This window comes from Pelodiscus sinensis, chromosome 3 (genome assembly GCF_052426305.1).
Source record: "Pelodiscus sinensis isolate ZL-2025 chromosome 3, ASM5242630v1, whole genome shotgun sequence".
In the NCBI taxonomy this organism is placed as follows: domain Eukaryota; kingdom Metazoa; phylum Chordata; order Testudines; family Trionychidae; genus Pelodiscus; species Pelodiscus sinensis.
The window spans coordinates 173,412,494-173,438,568 of NC_143054.1; the positions used below are offsets into that span (position 1 = coordinate 173,412,494).

A 26,075-nucleotide genomic window follows, 5' to 3' on the forward strand; every position below is an offset into this window, starting at 1 on the left:
CTCTGTGCGGCTTTGTGGAGATGTGCGCGCGCACGCCCCCACACACACTACTACATCAAAAGCCCGAACTCGCAACCCGAAAGGCTGGCGGCCGGGGCGAAGCTGGCGCGTGGCAGCTCCTGCTGCGGGCACGGCGCTCCACCTGCGCGGCGCACTCACCAAAATGGAGAGGCAGCCAAGCGCTGCAGCAGCGGAACTTGCCTCCCGCAGCCCAGCCAGCCAACTCTCTGCGAGGGAGGCGGAGCCGTGGGGCAGAGAGAGGCTCAGGTCTGGGGAGCGCTGCACCAATACACGCCGAGCCAGGGGCGCAGTTCCCTGTGGGTGACCCTCCTCCTTCCCACGTTGTACAGTCATGGCGTGTGAGCAGGAAGAAACTCTTCCAACAGCCCGCAGGGCGGCATAGCAGCCCCGCAGCCCCCAGACAGGGTGAGCGCACCCGCACGTAACCCGGGCCCGTGGCCCCGCCTGGCGGGGGGGCGACAGCGCCTCTCATCATGGCAGCGACTCCCCCGCCAGGAGGGCTCGCTGCGTCTGTTTCAATAGAGCCGCCTCACGCTCAGCCCGCGAGCAGCGCGACAAGCTGCAGCCCCAGCAGCGCCCTGTCCAGCCTCCGGCACCGCCATGCCCCCGGGGAGCCCGGGGCCAGGCGGCAAACTCTCCCCTCGGCCCCTCCCAGGGCACGCGGGGCTCCGCCGCCCCGACCGGGCGCTCCCGCACCTGCGCTGTGTTTGCAGCCCCGAGAAGGGGGCGCGGGGCCGAGCCCAGCCCGACTCGCCCGGCAGGGGCCAGCCCAAGCGCGTGCCCTGAGCCATCCGTGCACCCAAAGCCCCGGGCGCTGCACGGCAGCATGGGAAAGGGGCTCGGGGCGATTGCTGCTACTGACACCTTGTTACTTCCTGCTTCGCAACCCCAGGGCCCGACCCATCTCGGCGGAGGGATCCGTTCGCCTCGTCCAGCCTCCGCCCATTTCTGCTTCTGCTTTTTTTTTTTTTTTTCTTTTGCAAGAAAATTATTTGACAGCGATTTGCTGACACTGGGATTTTGCATCAGAGATTACAAGAAAGGAACCTCCAGCAACCTCTCCCCCAGTCACTAGGAGGGCGCAAAGGGGGATCATGCAAAAGGTAAGTCCAGCTTCTTGGAGCTTTTCCTAGCAGGGTCTGTAGGGCTGCAAAGTGTGGGGAGGTGGGTGGATATTTCCACCACTCCCTCTTCGCTCCCTGTGCATTGCTTAAGGGAGGGTGTATTGCATGGGGGAGAGGGAGGGAGGAGTATGTTTTCTGGCGGAGCGATATTTGTTTACAGGATGGATAAGCGCTGTACTGTAAGTAAAGTAGGACCGAGCAAAGGCAGTTCTGTAATAAATTAGTATTGAAATTACTCCATCACACCCCCTCCCCCAAAGGAGAAAAAAATCGTGTCCAGTCCGGCCAGGTCTGTGCTCCCGGATCCTGCATGCACTTGTTGCAAATTTACACCAGGTAGGCAAATGCTTATCACATTTTATTTTGCATTAGCTGGGGCTCCCCTACATTAAAAAAAAAAGTTTGCAGCTCACTCTCGATCTGTAGTGCTGAGTAGGCGAGGCCCTCCCTGCTGCCTTCTCTCTCTCTCTGCTGCAAGACATCCCAGCAAGGAGAAGAGGGCAGCCGGGCTGGCAGATTATTAGTCTTAAACGTGTGTGTGTGTGTGCGCGCGCGCGTGTGCAGGTTTTAGGGAATGTCATTAAAACGAATATATGAAATAAAATTCTCAATCTGCAACCGAGAAACCGCAGTACTCCTTAAGGATCAATATTTTCACATGCATTTGTTGTGTCAGTGCTGTCGGGTGGCAAGTTACTGTATGTGCGATTAGGCACTTTATAATATGCTGCCATACCTGCCCAGAGTGGGAAATAGAAAAAACAGAGGTTTTCATCTTGGCCACTCCCTAAATCTTTATCCTGTGGTATTTCCTTGGTGAGAAACAAAATATTGCCTAAAATAAGTGTGTGTTTAAAATCAGAAAAAATAATATATTCCAACAGTTTGACTCTGAAAAAATGTGGCTCTTAGAACTGCCTTTTTGCAGCTTGTCTGTAAAGGTTCCTCCCATATTCTATTCAGTGTCACATTTCAGAGCTGCAATACTGAAAGTCCAGAGACTTTGGAGGCAGGCCTGAGAGTTTGAAAAATTCCTACTTTTCAGGCTAAATGCCTGAAATTCAGTAGGGGGAAGCATACTGTGGGCTTTACATTTAACAGGGGCTTGGGCTTGATGTGTCCCACTGAAAAGGATTTAACGTAATTAGGGCTTATGATGTTACTTCTTGGGGAAGTTGGAAAGGGATGTGAATTCAGGTTCTGAAACATTTTGCTGTAACTGTGATCTCTTAGGGCAAGAGAAGGGGTTGGCCCCTACTTAATGGCCAATTTGCAAATACTGGAGCAGAAATGGCACTATGACTTAGTTGTACAGGGTAGCTGACAACATGCAAGTGTTCTTTGTGTCACATTGGAATATTGATTTGCTAACTTACTATCACATGTTAATTTGTTTCTAACAAGATAACATTTACGTTTTCTGATATAATTGTCTAACCAGGCTGTTCCAACTGAATCACATGATTGCATAGGAATTTATTTGTTGATGTTTTCATTCTTTGAAAATTGTATATTCTTGCTTTTCTCAGATAAGGAATGCATAATAAACTGGTAATTGTCGCTGATTTTTAAGCACATAACTACTTTATTTTGTGGTCTCTTTAAATCTGTGTCATAAGAATCAAAACTAGACATTGGATGTCTAAACGAGACATATTTTACAAATAAAATGAATAATCAGTTAACCAGCTAATAAATGGATAATGCTTTTGCCTTCCTCTACTGATTAGTTTTCCTGTTTATCAATTACCCACACTTGATTTTTCACAATAAACTGCAAACTTTGTACTTTAAGTCTAATAAATTGTGATGTTTTTTCTGTGCCAACAATTAAACACCATAGTAGCACATACGTAGTTATTTAAGAAAGCTGCAGATCTTTAATAACAGATCCTTAGAAAATACGGTGATGACCCATAATAACTAAACTGTTTCTGAGAATGTTGTAAAGCACTTTAACTGCATGATTGTTTTTATCCCCGGTGAGTAACTGGTTAAATTTTTGTGTCTCTGGCATCTAAAATATTACTGTAAGACAAGAATGTGGAGTGAGCCCTGTACAGGGTAAGGATCTAAATATTTTCCTTTTTCAAAACCTGTAAAAATATTTTGTTCTCTGATTAAATAACCTATCTTATGGTATCAATGTATGGACAAACTATTTATGTGCATAGTTTTGATGCACACAACATTTTTTGTCGTGTATTTAATTTGTAGTCTTGTTAGAAATTAATTGGCTTAGAACAGAGCTATTTCTTTGACACTGTTAGTATTAAAATCTTATGGGTATTTTAGATAGATGGACGAAAATCCAGACGTTTATAACAGTTTGAGGCCTTGACTGTCGTGCTAATATGGGCCACTCCTTATGAGATACGTTCACTTTTGTATAATGTTGGTAAGGCATACATTCAACATCTCATGCATCTGACGAAGTGGGTCTTTGCCCACGAAAGCTTATGCTCCTACACTTCAGTTAGTCTATAAGGTGCCACAGGACTCCTCGTCGCTTTTGCAGATTCAGACTAACACGGCTACCCCTCTGATATTCAACATCAAAAGTACTACTTGTTTCTAATATTCTGTATGCATATTATGAGACACTGCAGATGTTTATTTGTAACAAAGCTTTTTAAATTTAAGGGTCTGTACAGCTTAACAAAAAAACCTTGTTTTTATTAAGTTAGCTACTTTTCTCTTCAGATGAAAAAGTTGCATTATAAACTATTTTTAGGGTAACATCTGTGAAATTAATACCATTATGTGCATACTTTTTATGTATGTGTACTTAAAGAGAATTAAAAATCACATATGATATGGACCCAAGTTATGTAGCTAACTAAAACCTACTTTAGTGTATGTATGTGATCCTTTTTGCTATGCTTGAATAACAGTGTATGTTTACGTAACAAAACAAAGCCAGAAAACTTTAGCAAGAAACTGATTGGTGTTCAGATATCTGACTGCCTAGTCAAACTGATGAGTGACAGACTGAGTATAAAAGAAAAGAGATGAATAATGTATCTTTAAGAATAAAACTGTATTTTAGAAATGAGCGTACAGTGGGAGTTTTTTATGAACACGAACTGCAGAATCAGGCCCTTTGTGAAGCGATAGGGCTCAGTCTTACATTGATGTCAATGAGCATTCTGCAATTGACTTCAAGGAGACCAGGAGCAAGCTGTTTGAGTAGTTTGCTAGATGGCTTGCCCCTGCTGTTTGACTCATTTGAAAACGATGTAGCATTAGAGTAAATAAACCAAAGCATGATTAATTTCTTTGTCTGCTGTTAAGTGACTGTTTTTGTATTTGGATAGATTCTTTTTCCTTATTCATTTATTTTTTTTAGGACTGTATATTGCTCTCAGTCACATGTCTCCATGTGCATTACAAAGTTTAATAACATGCAATGTGTACATGTTTCAGTTTTAGGTTTATTTTTGTGAAAAGCACATCCATTTAACTAGGAAGGTAGTTCCAGTGTTTTGAATTTAAATTCCATCCATTTAATTTTTCTAGCTAGTTTAGTCTTTTCAAGAATCCGAGACAGTAACTATCATTATGAAATTGAGTGAGTTACATTAACAATGCCAGATACATGAATCCTGTCCTTACGTTTTTGTTCTATGTCCTGTGTACCTCCTGAAGTAATGCAGTATTGAAACATTTTTATTAATGAGAGAAAATCAGCATCTTTATAAAACTTGATGGCATATTCTTGTTTTCTGCACAGTATTGCTGTTTGACTAGATGTATAAGGCCAAAGCTTCCCTACCTTTTTTATATTGCAGACCAGCAAACCCATTCACACACTTTTGGTGGACTGACATCTTTTTATTTGCATATTTTCATATTCATTAGGCAAATAATGAAAACGCAAATAAAATGTTTCCAGTCTGCCACAAGCCCTAGCCCCCAGAGCCACTGCGAACAGCCAGCTTCAGCTCTGTCACCATGTGGCAGGTGGCTGCCACAGCTGAAGCTGGTTATTTGCGGCAGCTTCTGGGGGTTGGGGCTGGGTCCACACTGGTCCTCTGAGCCCTCCAGCAGCAGCCACTAACCTCAGAGTCCCCTACACCCACCCCTCCGTGCCATCCTACCACTCAGATCCCCCAGTGCCAGCCCCCACCCATCAGAGGCTCCCTCCACCAGACCCCTCCAGTGCCAGCCTCCTGTTTCCAGAGCCCCACTGTACCCAACTCCTCAGAACCCTACTGTGCCAGCTCCCAACATTAGCCCCATTCCCAGAGTCCCCAAGTGGCAGCCCTACCCCTGTATCCTCTCACTAACAGCCCTATCCACAGACTCTCCCAGTGCCAGCTTCCCACCCCAGTGCCCCCCATTCTCAGCCCCATGCCACTTAGAAGCTCCCACCCCCAGAGCAACCCCAGCACTAGCCCTGCCCCTGGAGCCTCCAGGGCCTGTCCCACCCCTTTCACTTAGCCCTACGCTGCCTCCCAACCACCAGCTGAGTGCTGCTGCCCAGATCACGGCTGCTCTAAAGCTGCCGTGCCAGGCTGTCTTAACGGCCAGGAAGAGACATCGCCCCTGCCTGGCACTAGTTGGCTGAGAGGCAGGGCATGACACGCCTCTCCCAACAGCCGCGGTAGGCAGGTCCTGGGCGGTGTACCCTAACCTTGGCCCCCAGAGCTGCTGCAGCCCGGCATCCAGTGTTTTGTGGCCTGGCAACAGTCTGCAGACCTGGAGTTGGGAACCGCTGATTTAGGCTATGGACAGTAGCCCCAGCTCCAGCCTCTTCTCACATAGCCATGCTCCTTAAAGGTTGGAAGCCCTGAACCCACACAGTTTTCGTGGAAGTCCTTTGTTAGAGCCAGCAGTGGGGAATGATTTTACTTGGGTTCATGTTCTTGACCTTCCACTTCTACCTCCTTTAGTTAATATCCAGTCAGATTTCTCCTCCTATCTGCTTGTATTTTGATCTCATGATTTAGTTCTGGGTTTAAGCTCCAAAAGCCTTATTTTTATGCTGTCATAATCGGGCTCTATAAATATGGTGCTTGGTTTTGTCGTGAGGGCAGGGGACTAGACTGGATGACCTCTCGAGATCCCTTCCAGTTCTTGTAGTCTATGATTCTGTGCTAAGTCTTAATCTGTTGTACCTTTGGCTTTAAATCTTCCAAGGAATCAGAAATTTAAAAAAACTCAAGTACTTTTTGCAAAACATTTGAGAAGAATATTGGTTTTCTCTCGCGGTTGTTCAGCGATACAGTAGCTAAGCAAAACACTGTCCTCAGGTCTGTATTGGTATTCTTAATGATTCTAGTATATGAAGATATCTTTGTGTGATGATACTTATATTAAAAAAAAGTGTTCTTGGCTCCATTGGAAACATAAGTTTAAAAAAAAAAGATGCTATAGCTATGACAGAATAGTGATGATTCTTCCCCACCCCAAACTAGAAAGCTTAATCAAAATTACATTTTTAAACCTCTAAAATACTGTTTGACACTGTTAGCTACAGTTAGAAATACCAGCTATGTACATATACTAATTCTTACTTTCTAACTTCCATTGTACGAATGCTTAACCACTTCAGTAACACTAACTTCATGTGAATAGTACCACTAAAGTTTCACAGATGCTAGAGTGTTTGCTGGAATGGGGTGGAGGGGGGGGGGGGGGCTTCACTTGAAACTAAACATGTAAGGAAGCAAATCTCTATGTGTTTTAGTCAAATATAATACAGGGATCTACAATTTCAATTAATTGGCTAATTAAATGGTCGATAGAGTTTTTACATCAACTATTTGATTAGTCAATAAGAGTGCCTCCACCGTTGAGTTTAGCAACAGCCCCAGAGCTTTTGCTACACTTCAAAGTCAAAAGTTCTGCGGGGAGCACAGGGCCAGGGGGGGACTCAAGCACTCCCCAACTGACTTTGGGCTCCATGTGATCCTGCAGCTTTGAAATGCGTGTGCAGCACAGATCAGCAGGGGACTCCCAGCTGGCCCCGGGCTGCATGTGGCATTTCAAAGCAGCAGTGCCGCGTGGAGCTGGGTGCTGGTTCTGGGCTCCATGCGGCACTGCTGCTTTGAAGCACCTCCTGCTCTTCCCCCCACCCCTTGCTGACTCTTTCTGATAGAGGCAGCAAAGGTGGGGGGGGGGGGAAGTGACTAGTTGACTAGCGTGTTGACTGTTCGATAAGCAAATGCTTATTGGATAATCAACTGGTCATTCACATCCCTAATATAATACTATAAAACCTGTTCTTAAATCCTGTTTTGCTTTGAGAAACTTATTAATGGTCTTCTAATCAAATTTAGGGCAATGGGGGAAATCTGTAAGCAACACAGAAAATAGAACATTCAAATATATTTTAAGAAGGGCTGCTTGCTATTCCTTCAGAGCGTATAGCTCAGCATGACTTGAAGGACATTTAAAAAACACACCTTTTTTCTTACCTTTTTTTGGGAGAGAATAACTGAACTGTTCCAGTGCAGTTGCTCTTGGGTGGCACATAAGAGTGTGTAGCATTTATGTATAGTCCTGTTCTTTGTTGTTGGGAAACATGTTTGTCTCTAGATCTTGGGCTGGTGGGGAGAATAGCTTGCCTGTTCAGAGAATATATAGGTCTGACTAGACAATAGTTGAATCTGGCCCTGCCAAGGGAATGGAATGGGGGATCCAATTGGTCAATGAATCTGCGTGGACCTGGATCCCCCAAACTCTTCTAAGACAAGTACAAGGTAAATATTAGTTAGTAGCAACTTGCTCTGAAGGAGTGAGTTATAGTCATATTAGGAGAAAGTGGTAGTGGATAGTACAGAAAGATTTAGTGGACTCTATATTTCAACAAAGTACTTTTTATTTACACACCAATTACATATACCTCATTCCAAGGGTCCCAGTGGGTCGGAGCTTCATGCACATTGGGTATGGATAATCTCTGTGGGCTTGTTGTATCCTTCCTGATTGTAGGGGTCCAGTTTAACTGTGTTCAGGAACTGTAGCAACCCTCTGGACTAGGGCAGAATTTATTCCCAAAAATGGGTTTAGAATAATTAATTTAATTTTTTATAAATTTGGTGGTTTAATATTGTTTGTTTTTAAGCCCTTTTTTCTATTATCATCTATGGAAATTTTCACAGTTGCAGCAAGTAATGGGGGGTTCAGACACTGGGGGTATCAAAGAATTATTATTTATTTTCAGTGTTGAGATTAAAAAAGTTAATACAAATTGGCAACACCATATCAAAATATACAAAGTAAATAGCCTTAAATCAACTATAATAAATTTTCCAACACCATTTTTCTTACTTTGTGTATCTGTAAATTTTGATGATTATCAATGGAAATAGTTTTTCTTCAGTTAGTGTTTGTATGGTGAAATCAGTGTTTATCTATACTTTCCAATTAAAAAATCTTCCAAGCCTAAATATTTATAATTAGTTTTGCAACTCTCATGAGTTTGTTGTGAGTCTTGTGATATCTGGTGATTTTTGTTAGTCCTAGCTCCTGTAGTGCAATAAATATAATCTCAGCTTTTACTATTAAAAAAAGTGCAGCCCTCATGATTTTAGAGACAAGTTGGAAAAGTGACCTGACTCAAAGCCAAGAAGGAAAGTGAACAGAGCTCACAATTTTTTTTTTTAAACTTTTAAGTAAGGTTTCTGGTTATTTGGGGCCTCACCCATGACGTTTGAATTTCTGGGGTTGGGTGGTCTGTACTGTATCCTGCAATATTCTACAACAGTAGTCAAAACACTCCATCTTATAGTAAAGACACCGCAGCATTCTGGTGATTACTTTAGTATTTTTATAAGTGCATGTTGAGGTTCAAAGATAAATTAGCTTTGTGGTTTTAGCTTACTTTGTAATGAAGTGTGATACAGATTACGCAAACAGCCCACCTAAGTTTGCATAGTTGTCTAGTTCCATGTTACAGAAAGACCCAAGATACTGGCTGTTATGTGTAGAGTAATATGAAAAAGTAATCTTTTTCCAAGTCATTACTGGAAGATTTGTCAGATTTTTATCTGGAGTACTGAGTTCTTCAGTACTCTTCAGTGACATAGCATGCCTATAGATAGATGATTTTCTGAATGGCATGGGCACAAACACGTTACATTTTTCCTTCCCCAAAATAAGAGACATTTGTTAAAACAACCATTCAAGGCCATATTTCACATTTCTGGTATCTCCCTTTAGTCTAAATAGAAAACATTCAATCCTATTCAATCTTATTCCCCCTTGTCAGCTGCTTGTTCTAAGATTTCCTTGAAGAAGTGCTACATGGAAAATAATTGTTATGATTTGATTCCATTTTCTTTATATCGAAGCACCGTTGTGGGAGATGCTGATTTTTGTTCATACCTAATGCATGCTAATGGGCAGAGGATAAGTTGTGATTGGCGAGGCAAAAATAAATCTTGCTATGATAAAACTGTAGAAATATGGTGTTAGGAAGGTGTTATTTTGGTAGGCAAGTACAAATCTAGCAGCTACTTACTCATAAGCGGTGATGAAAGTTCATATTGATACTGGGTCTTTGAGAGTAGTGGCGACCAAGTGTAGAGAATAACAGAATATTCTTGCAGGATTCTGTATTTACATGGCTCCTGATTTGACATCCACGTTTTGAAGGACTATGTGTATCTTTGGGATATGGCGCATGAACCATATTCATTTTTCTCTAAATGGAAAGAAAACTGAGGTGATATGATAGTCATGTGAAAATGACTCTGCTTTCCTGTCCTATAAAGCAAGGAGATAACCATAGAGATACTTTACTTTTGTTTCATTTAAACACATCCTGGATTTTCTTCTTAAATTTATATTTATAAAAAGCTGCATAAAAACTTCTGATAATCTTGCCCCTCATTGTGGTGCGTTCTTTCATTATTCTTGCCAATCTCTCCCCCGCCTCTTCTAATTGATGGGGAGTTTGCATTATCTTTTTATATAAACAGTCTCTGGCTTGATATATTAAAATGTGGATGAGGAAGTCTGTTTAAGGCTAGCGGTACAGTAGAAACCAATGCTGGTATAGCCATGTCAGTTAGGGAAATATCTTTTTTTTTTATGTATGCCATTTTTGTTCGAGCAAAAACCCTACTACTAGATGCAGTTATAGCAACATAAAAGTGCTTTTGCTTCTATGTGTTGTTTTGTTCTACAAAGTATGAGAAACTGAACTGGCAAAAGGGTTTTCTCGCTAGTATAAGCTACATCCACCCTAGGAAGCTTTTGCAGGTAAAGATCTACCAGTACAGTTATATTTGCAAAACTATTCTTTCTGAACAGAATAATGGCTGTATCCCTACATGTGTAGTGTTGAATAGATGTTTACCTTATGTATCTAACACAATGATCCTGCAATGGGAATATTCATGTGTGTATAATTAAGAACATGCTTATTTTTGTCAGGGTCATGTCTTTAACTGTTTATTGTATCCTTAGAAATTGTGAAAGGTGCTTCACTTGTAGCTGATTAACCTTTAGCTGCTATTCATACAGAATTAAAATGGTCATCAGGTTGCATGTGAAACAGTGTGTAATATTCAGTGATGTCATATGCTGTGTTAGTGACTTGGTTATGGTACTGCGTGCTTGGTTATTGTACTGTATGTGACAAATAAACATCCCAAATTGAGAGATACTGTATTAGGCTCTGAAAATGCAAATGTGAAAACAGCTGATTTCAGGCATAAAATAAAAGTTACAATCAACTAATATTCAGTTTGGTCACAGATTATTTATTCACTGTCCTCAGATGAGTTAGCAATATATGAGGAAAGATAACAAATTGTAAACGAGGCTACATCTTCATTGGCAAATTTGGGACCTCACAATTGTTGCAGCACGGGTAGCGGTAGCAATGCTGAAAGCTGTAGTGAGGGCAGCACTAGGACATCTTAGCTGCCATCATGTCTAACTCATTTGTGCCATCACTAGGGATCCTGTGGCAGAAAAGTGCAGTTCCTAATTTTTCTAATGTAGACACAATCTTGGTTAATTGATTAAACCTACATTTGTAGTTATTAACTCTTTTAGACAAAGGTCAGGTTTCTCTGTAGTAATCAAATCTATTTATTAAAATAGGTGAGGATTAATGTCTTATTGAATATGAAGTAATAGTTTTATTTCTGTCACCAAACTATAAAACTTAAAAGGTCCCAGCCAGTCAAATATGAGTTTTTTCTTTGTCTTGTGTAGGCTGATAGAGTCCTCATGTCTACAAAGCCATTATTTTGTTTGTATTATGAAGTCCTTAAACCATTTGCCAGTCATAAGCTTCAGAGGGGTAGCCGAGTTAGTATGTAACAGGAAAAACTTAAAAAACCCAACAAAATCTGTTAGCACTTTAAAAACTAACAAAACGTGTAGATGGTATCATACAACACTCCTGTCATCTGAAGAAGTGGGCTGTACCCACGAAAGCTCATCTACATGTTTTATTAGTCTTTAAAGTGCTACCAGACTATTTGTTGCTTTTTACATTTTTGCTAGTCATAGTGTTTTAGTTTGCCTTTTTATTTCTTTTGTCACATCCCAATTTTTAACAGCTGTATTTACCTTGCAGACAGTCTTCCTTGAGGTGGAGGCAGAACTTGACATTTGTAAAACAGAGAACATTTCAGGTTGTTTTCCTTCTCTGAAGGCTGAAAGTATCACCGTTGTGACAGCTCCTAGACCATAGTGGAACTAAAAAAAGAAAAAAGTTCCAGAATCACTACCAAACCTGGGGTGCTATTATGTAGTTGTATGAAGGGCTGTCGTCTTGGTTGTCTAATAGCCAGTTTCCATTATGTTTAACAAAGCATTTTAAAGTCAGCAATTGTAGTTTCCCACACTTGTTGTGTCAGGTACAACACAGTTTCATTCTTGACCCATGTGTTATATTTGGGTGGTTTTTTTTCATCTTTGAAGTACAGGCAGTCCCTGGGTTACATGGATCCGACTTACATCGGATCCCTACTTACAAATGGGGTGAGGTAACCCTGCACTAGCTGGTTCCCCCCAGCAGACCAGGGAGACGCGAAGCTAGCGCTCCCCCCAGCATACCAGGGAGACGCGGAGCGGCTTTTCTCAGTAGACACCTCAGCTTGAGAATAAAGGACTGAGGGAAGTGAGGTGTGGGAGAATAAAACTGAGCTCTGGAGAAATGTTTGGCTAGAGTTTCCCCTACAATATGTATCAGTTCCAACTTACATACAAATTCAACTTAAGAACAAACCTACAGTCCCTATCTTGTACGTAACCTGGGGACTGCCTGTACAACTGTTCCATGTTTTAAAAGAACACTAATATACTTCATTATACCACCACAAAAGCAGCTGTGAGTGTTAATATATATTGTATAGTGCAGGTCTTAACAAGGATTGGTATTTTAACTTTCTGTTCAGAATGCAGAACTGTTGTTCAAACTCACCTGAATGTCTTCCATGTAGGTATCTGCTTGTATGTTTATTCTCTGTGTTAGTATCTGCAATTTCCATATATACTTCTAGAATTTACGTTTTGGTCATTTCTAATCAGAGATTAAAGATAGCTGGTGGAAACACACTAGCTGTGATTTTTCTAGTAATAAAATATGGACACTTTGAACTATTTGTTTCCTTAATTAGATTTTTTTCACACATGGTCTGTATTGCGAGATGTATGGAGTTTTTTATTTGTACATTGTTGCATTGAGCAATCTATATATTGAGCCAAAAAACAAGTTCTAGCAATAATAGGTAAGAAAACACCTTAGAGATTGACATACATTTATAGAAATACTAAAACCATGAACTGGAATGCTTCTTATAACATATTTGAAATCTGAGTTTGAAGCTTCTAAATTGCTTCTGCAACATAGCTGACATGATTATCAACACCCAGATTAGAGTAGGGAAGGGAACAGTATCTTGTACTTGAATTGAGGTGCTAGTACTGGTCTAGTAGTCTCCTCCTGCCTACCATTCCATTGTTTCAAGGTAATGCATTTTGTAGGAACATGGTATCCAGTACTGTTGGATGTCTTTGAACAGGAGCAATGGTGTGTCTGTAAAAAATAATAAAAAAAAAATCAGTGCATCAGTAGGAATGATGGATTTATACATACCTCCCAGACTTGATTGAGTGATAGCAGGCACTGCATTTGACAAATCATGATAGCTTAAATTTCTGTGGCTGAACATATTAATGTAGGGTTGGAAGAGACCTTGTGAGAAGAGCTAGTCCATCACCCTGCACTGAGGCAGAACCAAGTATATGATACTCATCCAGACAGGTATGTTTCCAACTTGTTCTTTTAAATTTCCAGTTAGATGGATTCCACAGCATCCCACAACTCCATTGACAGAGGTAGACTTGAGCAATCTGCCGCCCCTTTTTTTTCTGATTTCTGTTCTTGGATGGATATGAACTAGGGATGTAAAAAACTGACTGGTTACCCGGTAAGCATTATCCTTGCTGGCGTGCTTACCTGGTAACTGGTGGGGGACACAGCCCACTCCCAGTGGCCTGCAACGTGACAGGCCCTCAACTGGCAGGACCAACCCCGCTGCCTGCAGCAGGATAGCTAGACTCCAATTACCCGGTTAAAATTATATAATTTAACTGGTTAATTTTTTAAAGAAGTAATTACATCCCTAATATGAACTCACAATGCATCACATTTGATGACTATAACATATCATTGGAGCCATGCATGTCCAGAATTATCTAGGAGGTCTGGTTCTGAAACAGCAGACATCTTTTTCAAAAATAAGATTGTTATGAATATGAGTTACTGGCATCCTGTTTATAAGTAAGATTTGGATCCACCTATATGTCATTTTTTGGCTTCCGGGCTGTAATGGTAATTAGAGCTGGAAAATTTATGAAAATGTAGTCAAGCTCTTCCATGTCCTCCTCCCAGTTTTTAATGATATTTTGTATTTCAATGAAACTTACACTTCCACCAGTTCTTTTTAATGTTTATGATCAGTAACAGTGCCGAGTCTTTGTACCTTTGTATCAGAAGATCTTAACTCACTTTGTACTATTACATGGAAGAAATTTTTACTATGAATATTATATATGAGTTAATCATGCACATTGATCCCACTGACCATCCATAATGGCTTGGAAAAAAGGCACTGTAATGTCTTGGAATGGGGGATTCTGTACTAACAGAGTGCCATGTTCCAATGTTTATTATGAGATTTTAAACTCTTAAAACTGAGAGCTTTCTCAGAATGATGTGGAACCAATTTATTGACTTGATTTAAAAGAAGAAAATCCAAACCCTTAAAATGATGACCCACAACTAGGGAGATTATAATAGAAACTTTTTAGAAGCATAGACATAGACCCTTCTCTAAAATTTTGACTGATTTCAGTGTGTTTTGGTTTTGGCCAACAGGACCCAATTTTGTAATTTTTACTTTTCTGAAGTAGTCTTTTCTCATATGAATAGTTCTGTGAACTTCACATGAAATTCACAAATTTACAGCCTCAGGTCTGTAGGTTGGTTCTCCTGTTACTTGAATAATTATAGCAGTTTCTTTTAGCTGCTGCAGTGTTACTGCCTACTTTGCAATTATATATTCTACAATTTAACTAAAAGATAAATTGTCAAGTTTTAAACCCTACACTGTGCTTACCATAAATGTTGTTTACACATTAACTTAATGTCTAGATTCTTCCAGGGAATCTTTAAAACTAATCCTTTTAAGTCATGAGAAATAAGAGAACTAAAGAACAATGCAATTTATTCTAGGTTCTGTCAAATGTAAACCTGCATTTACTAGCTGTAACAGCATATAATGCATGCAGATACTGTTATTTTTGTTAGCAGTAAACCACCATCATATTTTTTAAGTGTACACACTTCACGTGTATTGTGCAGTTTAGCTCTTGAAACTTCTAGCTGAATGTTGACAATGAGTACAGTTCATTCAATAGCAGAGCTAGCTATAAGCAACAGCAGCTACTATCTCTGCTGTGATTCCCCCATTATATAGCAGCCTTTCAAAAGAAGCAGCAGGACAAAATATTTTTTCAGTCTAATGGAGGGCACAATGGCCCACCTTCTCTTTTTGTAGGGAGTCTAATATAATATTTTGCCCGTCTAGTACAGTAGTATCAAGTTCTTGTATCTGCTAAGCTAAAGTCCATGGGAGTTTTGTTATTGATTGGAAGAAGCAGAATTTGGCCTTCCAGATCAGATTTTTAAAAAAATAAGAAAGAGAAGAAAACCTCAATTATCATGTGAATGAAACAAACTTTCAGATTGAGTCAGTGACACATATACTATGTATGAAGTACTGGTAAGTCACTGCTTACTGTAAATCTTTATGATGCTTAGCAGATGTATATCTGTACTAAACTACAATTAGATGACTTTAAATTGGGAGGCTTAAGTAAATATTATTTCCACTGTATTTTCAAGTTAAAATACTCTGAAACATGTTACCAAAGTGTTTCAGCTATCTCATAGTATTGTTTTCTGTCTTAGCCTACGAAACGATGGTGTGAAATTAATAAATTATGCAACAAAGTTTTTTAGAAACTTGTGCTTACATGTTATTAGTATTGAATGTTGTTTTGCCTATCTTGTAGTTAGGCTTAATTTTTAATGCAGATTTTTTATAGGGAAGACTTTCATGTGCATTAAATACCCAATTCTAATGTGATTACAGTGGTGCTACAGTTATAGAAGATCTCGGTTATAAACTCCTGCTTCTGTTATAAACTCCTGTTCACATTTGCCAAGCAGAAACTTTAGTAGAATTATTCTTTAGTGCACAACAATGTACATGAAAGTTTTACAAACACTTAAAGCAAAGTTTCCTTTGGAGGATTTTATATTTGAAAAACTGCTATTTATTCAGGGGAAAGTTTTGGTCAAGTTGTGTGGCTGTTTTTGAGTTATCTGAGAGTGATAAAAGTAATGTTCACACTCAAAAAATTTTCAGTGGCGTCTTTTGAATTAATCTTGGTTTAAATTAGTTCTAAGTTTTTTGTTTAAATTTTTAGCTAGACAGTTTCATCACCCATGGATCCTCACATCTTTGCCAGTCTTCATAATTTCTGTAATTATTTTGGTCACTAATTTGGTCAGTTGTCCTACTCATTTGTTAACTTCAGCTATATTTATTACACAATCTCTTCCACTGAGGTTAGAGTGAACTATGACAAATTTAAACATCTCTTTGACAACCAAGGACCAAGATAATTTGTTGACGTAATTAGGTATAATTCTATTGACATTACACCTGCCTACTCTATTGATTTGATGCAGTTCTCAATCTGACCTGGCTATACATCAATCATTGAGTGCTCTGAAGAGCAGGAATGTGAGGTTGAAACACGTTGTGAAGTTCATTTTAATATTTTGATTTATCATGCACAATCTCATTGAAATTGAGGCCAGTCTACATGTCTGTCTGTGTCGCATCCCCCTACTCCCCCACAGGATTTTCTACAGAAATCAGATGACATTTGACTCAGAATCTGAACTGATCTACCTGCTGTGTTATGAACAGTGTGTTAGGGCTATATTGTGTATTTTACTTCTATACACTAAGTGCATTTATTTCACTGAGACATTAAAAATATCCAGTGTAATTTTTCATTGCTAAATTCTGCTAAATACACATTTATGGGCTCATTAGAATCTCATATGATACATGCACATAGGAAAACAGGGCTTGGTCTAAACTAGGGATGTAAAATCCCATTTAATTAGTTAACTGGTTAAATGTGGGATTGGGAGGGAGTGCTGACCCAGCCCTTATCAGTTAACCTTAATGGAATAGTAATAGAAATGTAGCTGTGTTAGTCTGGTCTAGCGGAAACAAAAAACAGGACTATGTAGCACTTTAGAGACTAACAAGGTGACTTGTTAGGTCATGAGCTTTCGTGGGCCAGACCCACTTCCTTAGATCTGAACTATTTGATCTGAGGAAGTGGGTCTGGCCCACGAAAGCTCATCACCTAATAAACCATCTTGTTTGTCTTTGAAGTGCTACATAGTCCTGTTTTTTGTTTAACCTTAATGGGTAAGCCTCACCCATTAAGGGAGAGGCGTCCCAGTTAACCATTAACATCCCTAGTCTTAACCCCATTGTCTTCAATAAATTTAAGTGGCTTTAGATCAGGCCCTCAGTGCATAAAAATCAAAGATTTTCATTCTTCCACAGTTTCTATTTTTAGAGCATTCCTTTAACCTAGCTTTCTTTCAGCAGCAACCATACAGGAAAAATAAGTAGGAGGAAGTTTAGATACATTCATATCAGAGAGAGAGCATGAGTGTGCAGACACTTACCTATGGATAGTAGGTGAATATTGGTGTGTAGGAGAAAGCTATCTAGGTCAAATGTTATATTTATTCTTTGGTTGTTTAAACAGTAAAGTGTTTGGTACTCTGGGGTTGGGCCCAATATTAAATGTAGACAAATAATAATTTTGCTTCTCTAGAGTTTAAAGGATTAATGTATAATTTTGTTCTATGCAAGAATAAATTACTGGAACAGGGCTTCAAATATTCCAAGATGATTTATTTATTTTATTTATTTAAATATTTTTACCCCCCTCCTCTGTATTTAAAATATGCGAGGTGACTTACAACATTTTTTAAACACAACACAAATACATATACAGATTTAAAATATGAGACCCCAGAGGGACATAAAACCTGCTAAAAATATTGAGAAGAGGAACATGCACATATAGACTCAACCACCTATAAAAGCACGAGTAAAATGGGTGGCTTTAGCATGACGCCGAAACAGTGCTAGCGTCGGCGCCATGTGAATATCCCAAGGAAGAGAATTCCACAGCCTGGGAGCAAAAGCTGAGAAGGCCCCTTTCTGCATTGATGTTAATCGTATCTCCGTAAGTGGGGTAACGCTGAACAGAGCCTCTTCAGCTGACCTCAATCCACGGGCAGGTTCATTTGAGAGAAGATAGTCCTTCACATACCCTGGACCCAACACATTTAAGGCTTTATAGGTCATAATCAAAACCTTGAATCATGCCTGGAAACATACTGGAAGCCGGTGCAGTGCCAGAGCACTGGCATAATGTGCTCCATATAACAGGTATTAGACAAACTGGAGCAGCCGCATTCTGGACCAGTTGAAGTTTCTGAAGGCACTTTAGAGGCAGCCCCACATAAAGCGCAATACAGTAATCCATTCGGGATGTAACAAGAGCATGGATCACTGTGGCCAAATCATGCTTGTTCAGGAAGGGTCACAGCTGGCAGATCAGATGAAGTTGCCCAAAAGCACGCCTGGCCACTGAACAAATCTGGTTCTAAAATGTTAGAAAAGGGTCCAGAAGGACTCCCAAGCTGTGTACCTGTTTTTTCAGGGGGAGACTAATCCCGTCTAGTACAGGTACCATGCCACATTCCCGAACAGATGGCCTGCTGATCCACAGGACCTCAGTATTATCTGGGTTCAACTTTAGCTCATTTGACTTCATCCAAACCATCACCACCTCCAGAAACTGGTTTAGATACCTGGTTCTGATGTCACAGGGAAATAGTTGGGTGTCATCTGCGTATTATTGGCACTGTCCTCCAAAACTCTTTATGACCTCTCCCAGTGGCTTCATGTAGATGTTAAACAGCATAGGGGACAAGATGGAACCTTGTGGGACCCCATAGCATAATCACCACAGGGTTGAATAGCATCCCCCTAGCTCCACCTTCTGAAAGTGTTGCGACACGTGAGACCAGAACCATTGCAGAACAGTGCCTCCAATGATTTCCTATCATTATGTCCATCACAGGACTTCATTATGTTGGCAGACAGCGATGGCTAAAGATCAGACACCTCTATGTGTAAAAAATATTTGTTGTGAATTTAGTGTTAGTAAAAGGTGCCAGATTGACTCTTCTGGAGCCCAAGTTCTTTTTCTCCTTTGCACAGGAGCAGTGAGGTAGCAGCAATGTGAGCTCACACAGCTGCTCAATTCTGACATGGAGAAGTAACTTCTGGGTGTGAGATTCAATAATTCAATTTCTGTGAAGTACCCCTTTAAAAAAAAAGTACCCCCTTAAAAAAAATAAGTACTCCCCTTACCTAGTTTTCAGACACACAATTTTTTTTCCTACCATTGCAACACATTTGTTTAAACAACTTAATCATAGCTGAGCAGGTGATGAAATTTTTGGATGTAAAAAGTACAAAAATAATAAAGTGCTGTAAAACTTAAAACAAAAATTTGGTTTTCTCCAAATTTCAGTTGTGTTGACGTATCCCCCCACACTTCTCCTGAGTACCCCGAGGGCACTCGTACCACTGGTTGAGAAACACTGCCCTCGTCCACTGCTAGTACCCACCTGTACATTCTGTTCTGCGGCTCCTACTTGTCTCAGTTGTAATGGTGCAGCTAAAACAGAGAACATTATTCAAGTGCTCTTTTGGTGACTAGTATCTCTCTGCTCCCAAAGATCTTGTCAACCTACTGCCCCTCAATCCATCTTATATATTTGCCATTCTTTTCTGCCAATCTATTGTGGACTTTTAGCCAAGAGCAATCGTGCACCAAGTGGTCATCAGTCGATTAAAAACTTTGAGTCATCATTGCCCTAGACTGGATTTGGTCACGTGATTTGGTGATGAAGAGATCTAAAATTTAAGGACCAGTGGGGACATAATTTTGGTGAAAATATTGTTTGTGGTTTGGTTGAAAATTAATACAACATTGAGCACATATGGAAATGGCAGATGCTGGATTTTTAATCATTGCCCTGTTTCTGAAATTAAGCAGAAAGGATGTTGAAAGATCTTGCACAGAATTAAAATGATACAAATTATTGTACAGTCATATGCTCATCTAGTCATTTTACTTTATGTACAAATATAATAACCTGAATCTAACCGAAAAGAGGGTTGCAGAACTGAAAAATGAACCAAGTGGTGTAATCTGATAAAGAAAAAATAATTATAGTTGTATGTATTTTTATATAGTCTAAACTGTCATTCAATACACCTTTGTAGCAGAGTTCTACTACTTTTTATATTTCTCGCCCTCTTGTTCTTTTTATGTAAGAACATAATTTGTACTGTGATCAGTTCTGTTTATCTTTGATAAAATGTTAACTGAAAATTAGGTTACATGACCACAGTATCCCTTGTCCATATTACAAAATTTGCCATGTCAGAACACTGTGTGGCAACATTATTTGGTCATGCCTATGTAGACCGAAAATGTATTCACTGTAGTTGCATCTGCTTACACCAGAGGTGAATTTGACTCTGAGGCTGGAATACTGTTCCGGAACACGATGGTGGTAATATAGGCTCTCTCTTTCAGAATTCAGCTCATACTTGTTCAGAATTGTTTGTCTCAAATATTAAACAAAATTATCCCATTGTACAGCTGCTTATTGCCACTCGAAAGTTACACACTTTGGTCCTGTGGAATTGCATGAGGGTAGCCAGAATTTTGTCTCACACAGAGTATGTATACATTTGTAGGTATATAAGCATTTACATGAATAAACACACACACGTCTGTAAGCTTCTATTGTACTTTATCATTGCTAACTGCTCTGCTTAGTACACATTACGTTTTTAGAGGAACTTGTCATGCAAATAACTGTAGAATAGATTGTTCAGTTCTACAATGTTTTTGCAGTGTTGATGTGTTAGGAAGCAAACAGCAGTAAATGTGTCTTTTTTGCTCATAAGTGCTGAAGTGTAGCTGAAGGGCTCATGGAGCAAGATGAGTTTCTTATGACAGGTGCTAAAGCTGTGTTTGACTTAGTACATCAATTCTGAAAAGAGTACAATTTGAATAAAAAGGACATTGCTTGATTTTTGTCAGAGGATATCCTTCTATCTGAGAGGGAGTGGATTGTTTGTTGTGCTTTATAAAGATACCCTTTCTATAGTTCTAATTAATAGAAAAAGAAATGGTGAGTTCTCATTTGTGTGGCAAGCATCTGCATTCTTTAAAAAGGAAGCTTGTAGATCTTTAAAATTAGAGAATTGTTTCCACTAGACCTGCTGTATAAAAATCAGGCTTCTTCAGCTGTAGAGGACTTCACAAGATAGGCCCCGGGAGTGAGCAAATGCTTGAAGAAGCAGTGAACGCAGACCTGCCTACCTAGAATCAATAAAAAGCAGGAGAGAAACTCAACCATAGATGACATTTGTATACTATACAGTATAACATATCTGACCCTGTGTGGTCCAGCTGGGTGGGAGGGGGAATCCACCTACCAGGGCTCAGGGAGGAGCTCCTCCCCTTCTGGGTCAGTGGGCAGCCACTCCACCTCGCTACACACACCTACTCAGTCACCGATGAGGAATCAGACACTGCAAGAGTTCAGGGGCTTGGGCCTGTGGTTGGGCCGAGCACACAGTCAGTAGGCCCAGGCCCTCACTCAGGGCAGGCAGCAGTAGGCCAAGGGCTCAGGCCTATGCCTAGGTCAAGCATATAGTCAGGAAGCTCTGGCCCTTTCTCAGGGTGGGTGGAAAACTGTAGCAAACAGTTGCGGTGCTCAGGCCTATGCTTAGTCGGAGTAGCAGTCAGCAGGCCCAGGCCTTAGCTCAGGGCGGGACAACAAATAGTAGCAAACAGTTCAGGAGCTCCGGCATATGCTCAGGCCAAGCCTTTAAGCAAATAGTCAATAAGCCCAGGCCTTGGTTCCGGGTGAGGCACCAAACTGTCAGGTCTCCTAGCTCAGGTGAAGAGCCAACAAATGCAGGTAGTCTGCCTAGAGAAATGGGGAGAAGAGGAAGACTCACACCCATGGATTGGGGTAGCAGAGTATACGCCAGCCCACATGCTCCACTGAGTCCCCGCCCAAGCCCCTAACTCTGGCAGATCAATCTGCCTCTGGGGTCAACGAGGATCCTGATTACAACGCAGGCGCTGTTTCAGCCAGACTAAGGTCAGTTATCCCTGGGCCACTCCCTAATTCCTCATAATCTCTCCTCTGGGCATATGTGACTCAGTAGCAGATCCTCTGGCCCATGAGGGCCTGGAATCTCTGTCAGGGTTGGCAGTTCCGCTAGGTCAAAGTCTGCTTGTTTGGTCCTGGCTAATCCTCATCTTCTTTTAGGTCCACAGATGCTTCCTAATTTGTAGCTTAGGGCAGGCATTGGGTTCCTTCTACAGCTGGGGCCTGACTCAGTTTGCCTTCTACGCCTCTAGTCTTGCCTCCTGACTTCCTGCTAGATAGTGGGGTGGTGTAGGGCTCTGTCCACCAGGACTACCGGAGGGACTCCACCTCATTATGCCCTGCTACACAATCATATTGCCTGCTGAGTTATCCTCACATAATTAAGTTTAATTAATCTAAGGATGTTAAGAGGTGGGTAATTGACTAATGGCGTAGTGGATACAATTTGTATCAACTACACGATTAGTCGATAAGGGAAGATGCTGTGTGCCGGCTCATGCTGGTCCAGGAGCTCCCTCCTGCTGCGGCTCTGCAGTTTATATGTAGTAGGAGCTGAATGCACGGGCAGCATAGCCTCTACTACATTTAAATTACAGAGCCACTGCAGGGGTTGTTCCCGGACCAGCGTGAGCCGAGACAGAGCTGGCACCACTGCAGCTCTTACTACATTTACAATGCAGAGCCGCAGTTGGGGGAGCTCACAACTGCCGTGAGCCAGGCCTGAGGAGTCCTGGCTTGTGCCCAGTCCAGAGCCGCTGTGGCTCTGCATTTTAAATGTAGTGAGAGCTGGGTGGCTCTTACTACATTTAACATGCAGAGACTGTGATGAGCCAGGACTGCTTGGTCCTGGCTCATGATGCGTCCAGTAGCCCCTGTTTGCGGCTAGCCCTGGCTGCCTTAAATGGGCTGCTGCTAGAATAGGGACATTAAATTTAGGTTATTTCAGTAATCGAGTAGTCAATAGAACTTTCATTGATTACTCGATTACTTGATAGGGGAAGGCAGCCCTGCTCAGTCTCAGCTCTGATATAGAGGCAGCATGGGGGCAGGGAGGGAATGCAAGAAGTCGACTTGACTATGCAATAAGCTTAAGTTTATCGGGTAGTCGACTTATCAACTACTCTCTTAGGGTATGTCTACACTACCCCGCTAGTTCGAACTAGCGGGGTAATGTATGCATACCGAACTTGCTAATGAAGCCCGGGTTTTGAATTTCCCGGGCTTCATTAGCATAAAGCCGGCGCCGCCATTTTTAAAAGCCGGCTAGTGCGAACCCCGTGCCGCGTGGCTACACGCGGCACGGGCTAGATAGTTCGAACTACGTAGCCATTCCAAACTATCTGTACTCCTCGTGGAAATTCAAATCCCGGGCTTCATTAGCAAGTTCGGTATGCATACATTACCCCGCTAGTTCGAACTAGCGGGGTAGTGTAGACATACCCTTACATCCCTATGCTGGAGCAGCCTCTTCCTAAGTCCAGCCTGGGTTACCATGAACAGGCGCTGCTTTACCACAGGAGCCCCTGTCTGTGGGGAAGGTCCACTCCCTGCTGGGACCACTGCAGATCGGGGCTGCTGCCAGAGCAGCATCTGCCCGTAGCAGACAGAGGCTGCTTCGTGGCAGACTCCCCACCCTCCTTCCCCTGGCTGCCTCTGATAGAGGTTTTTAAGACGGCTCCCCCCAGCATGTTGACTCTAATCCACAGAATGGCGGGGAAGAAGTGGAACATCAGTGTGTCTACCAGTGCTTGGCTGGTAGATCTCCCCCTCTCTCTCATGTACATCTTGCTAATGGCCACTAAATCTACACCCTAGATATTCTGTCCACCAATAACTAATTTGTATTTATTTTGAAAATCTGGTCACTCAAGGCATCTAGTTCAGATCTTCTGTTACTAGGCTCTCCTCATACATGCACCCCAAAATCTAGAACATACAGTTCTGGGGAGAGATGGTGGAGGATTTTCTTTGGGGTCTCAAGGAACTAGGAAGCATGCCTTACAACAGACACTTCCTCCTTCTGTTTTCCTTTGACCTGAGTAGTTTGAGTTCCCCTCTGTAGGGAAGAACCTGATCTTCAGTTCTTGTAAAGCCCTTTGAGATCTGATGTATGGTGATATGGTGTACGTGCACTATATTATTATTTTAGTTTGTGTGCTGTTTTAGCAGTTGAAATAAGTAGGTTTGGGTTTGCTGACTATCCTACACCATAATTTTAAGAGATTAGGAGATGGCTTCTCCACTGAGATCTTGTGACTTTGAAACTTGTTGATCGAGGCACTCACAGTCTAAGTAGATAAGAAGAGAAAGGAAATATTATTATCCCAAGGTATAGATAGGGCACTGAGTGACTTGCCAGAGGTCACTCAGGGAATCCATGACAAAACTTGGAGCTGAATTTAGTTCCAGTCCTGCATTTCAGTCCAGTGCTTTAATCAAAGCATCTTCCATCCTTTCTTATATCTCTATTTGTTGAATGTTGGGAGGGAGGCAAGTTAATAAAATGTCTGAAGCTTAGTTTGGGGTTTTATTGTGTGAAGTTGCCTTTCAGTTATGTGGTGTTATCTATCCAGAGAGCTTTGGGCAGAGAATAAATAAAATGTTAACTGAGTTCAGTTTAGAAAAATAGTGGGGAATCCAGCGGGGCTTCTTGATTTCAAAATGGTAATAAAGACTACATGTTGTGAATAGGGATGTAAGCAACTAGTTGACTATCCGATAAGCAAATGCTTATCAGATAGTTGGCTTGACTGGTCGCTTCCCCTCCACCCTTGCTGCCTGTATCAGAGAGAGGCAGCAAGGGGCGGGAGCAGGAGCCGGTGCTGGGGGGAACTGGTAAAGCTGGTTCCTCCCAGTACCATCTCTGCAGGGGGCAGGGCAGGCAGAGGCACAGTGGGAAATGGTGTGAGCAGGCACTGCTGGCTCTTGTGCTTTTGAAATGTACAGAAGCCTTCTGGGGCTCTTGTACATTTCAAAAGCAGAAGTGCTGCAGGGATCACAGGGACTCATTCAGTCTCCACTTGACCTGTGCTCTCTGTGGCACCCCCTCCCTATCTCCTAACTGCTCCTTCCCAGCCCAGAACATCCTCCTGCACCCCAAATTCCTCATCCCCGCTCACTCCAGAGCACGCCCCCTGTCCAGCTGGAGTCTTCTGTCCCTCCCACACCCTAACCCCAGTTTTGTGAGCATTCATGGACCTCCATACAATTTTTATACCCTGATTTGGCTCTCGGGACGAAAAGTTTGCTCGTCTCTGCTATTCTCTTAAAATATTTTATGAGTGCCTGTTATAATGATGTCAAGTATCAGAAGGGTAGTCATGTTAGTTTGGGTCTGCAAAAGTGACAAGGAGTCCTGTAGCACAGGACTGCATATTTATACCTGCCTCTGGATATTTCCACTACACTGTTAGTCTATTATAATGATGTGTAACCATCCTGTAAAAGTTGTGATTGTGACTGGGAGACGGTTCTGCATGCATAATACATTAGGGATATCAACTTGTAGAGGACTGCACGATTAATCGATAAACCGGGGCTTATTGGTTAATCCTGTCATCCTATTAATCCTGTCATCTACAAAGGCAGCAAGGTGGGGGTGTCTCAGGCTCCACTGAACAACTTTTTTATGCTTTGGCCAATTGTAAACTGTTTTGTCTTTTTTGCATTATTGATAGAGTTAATTTTGGGACATCAGCTTCGGATCAAAGCATTGATGATCATGGCTGTTTATGACTTTGTTTTTAAATTAAATTTAAAGTATGTGAATGTGAGCTTTGATGTGGTTGTGACACTTAATGTCTTGCCTTAAGCCTGCGTCAAGATTTCACACCAGAGAGTGCAGTCAGGAGATAAGTTGCCCTGTTGCTTGCTGTTGCTGCTGCTGCTACTTTTTTTTCCTTCTTTTTTTTCAATTGCATCATCTTTGTTTTTAGAAACCCTCTTGGGCAGAGGGCTGAATCCGGCCCGTGGACAAAATCAGGCCAAGGGCTGAATCAGGGCCATCAAGAATTTTTCTCTGACCTTCCCAGCTGATTAGCAGAGTGCATACTTATAGCCAGCAGCTTGTGTTC

The 26,075-nt window shown here is 41.5% G+C and overlaps 1 protein-coding gene across 6 annotated transcripts in view; it reads left to right on the top strand.

Annotated features, from left to right (window-relative positions):
- The first annotated feature begins 118 nt into the window (after positions 1–118).
- TRERF1 (transcriptional regulating factor 1) overlaps positions 119–26,075 on the top strand; it is a 138,430-nt gene continuing 112,473 nt past the window's right edge. For 2 of the 6 annotated variants that reach the window (XM_075925439.2, XM_006122095.5), the window contains exons 1-2: positions 120–426; positions 914–1,124. The gene's annotated coding sequence lies outside the window, so the exon portion shown is untranslated. Of the gene's footprint in view, positions 1,125–1,155; positions 1,482–26,075 lie in introns of those variants that run through there. The other 4 variants (XM_075925440.2, XM_006122093.5, XM_014573087.4 and 1 more) reach the window with 4 other exon arrangements.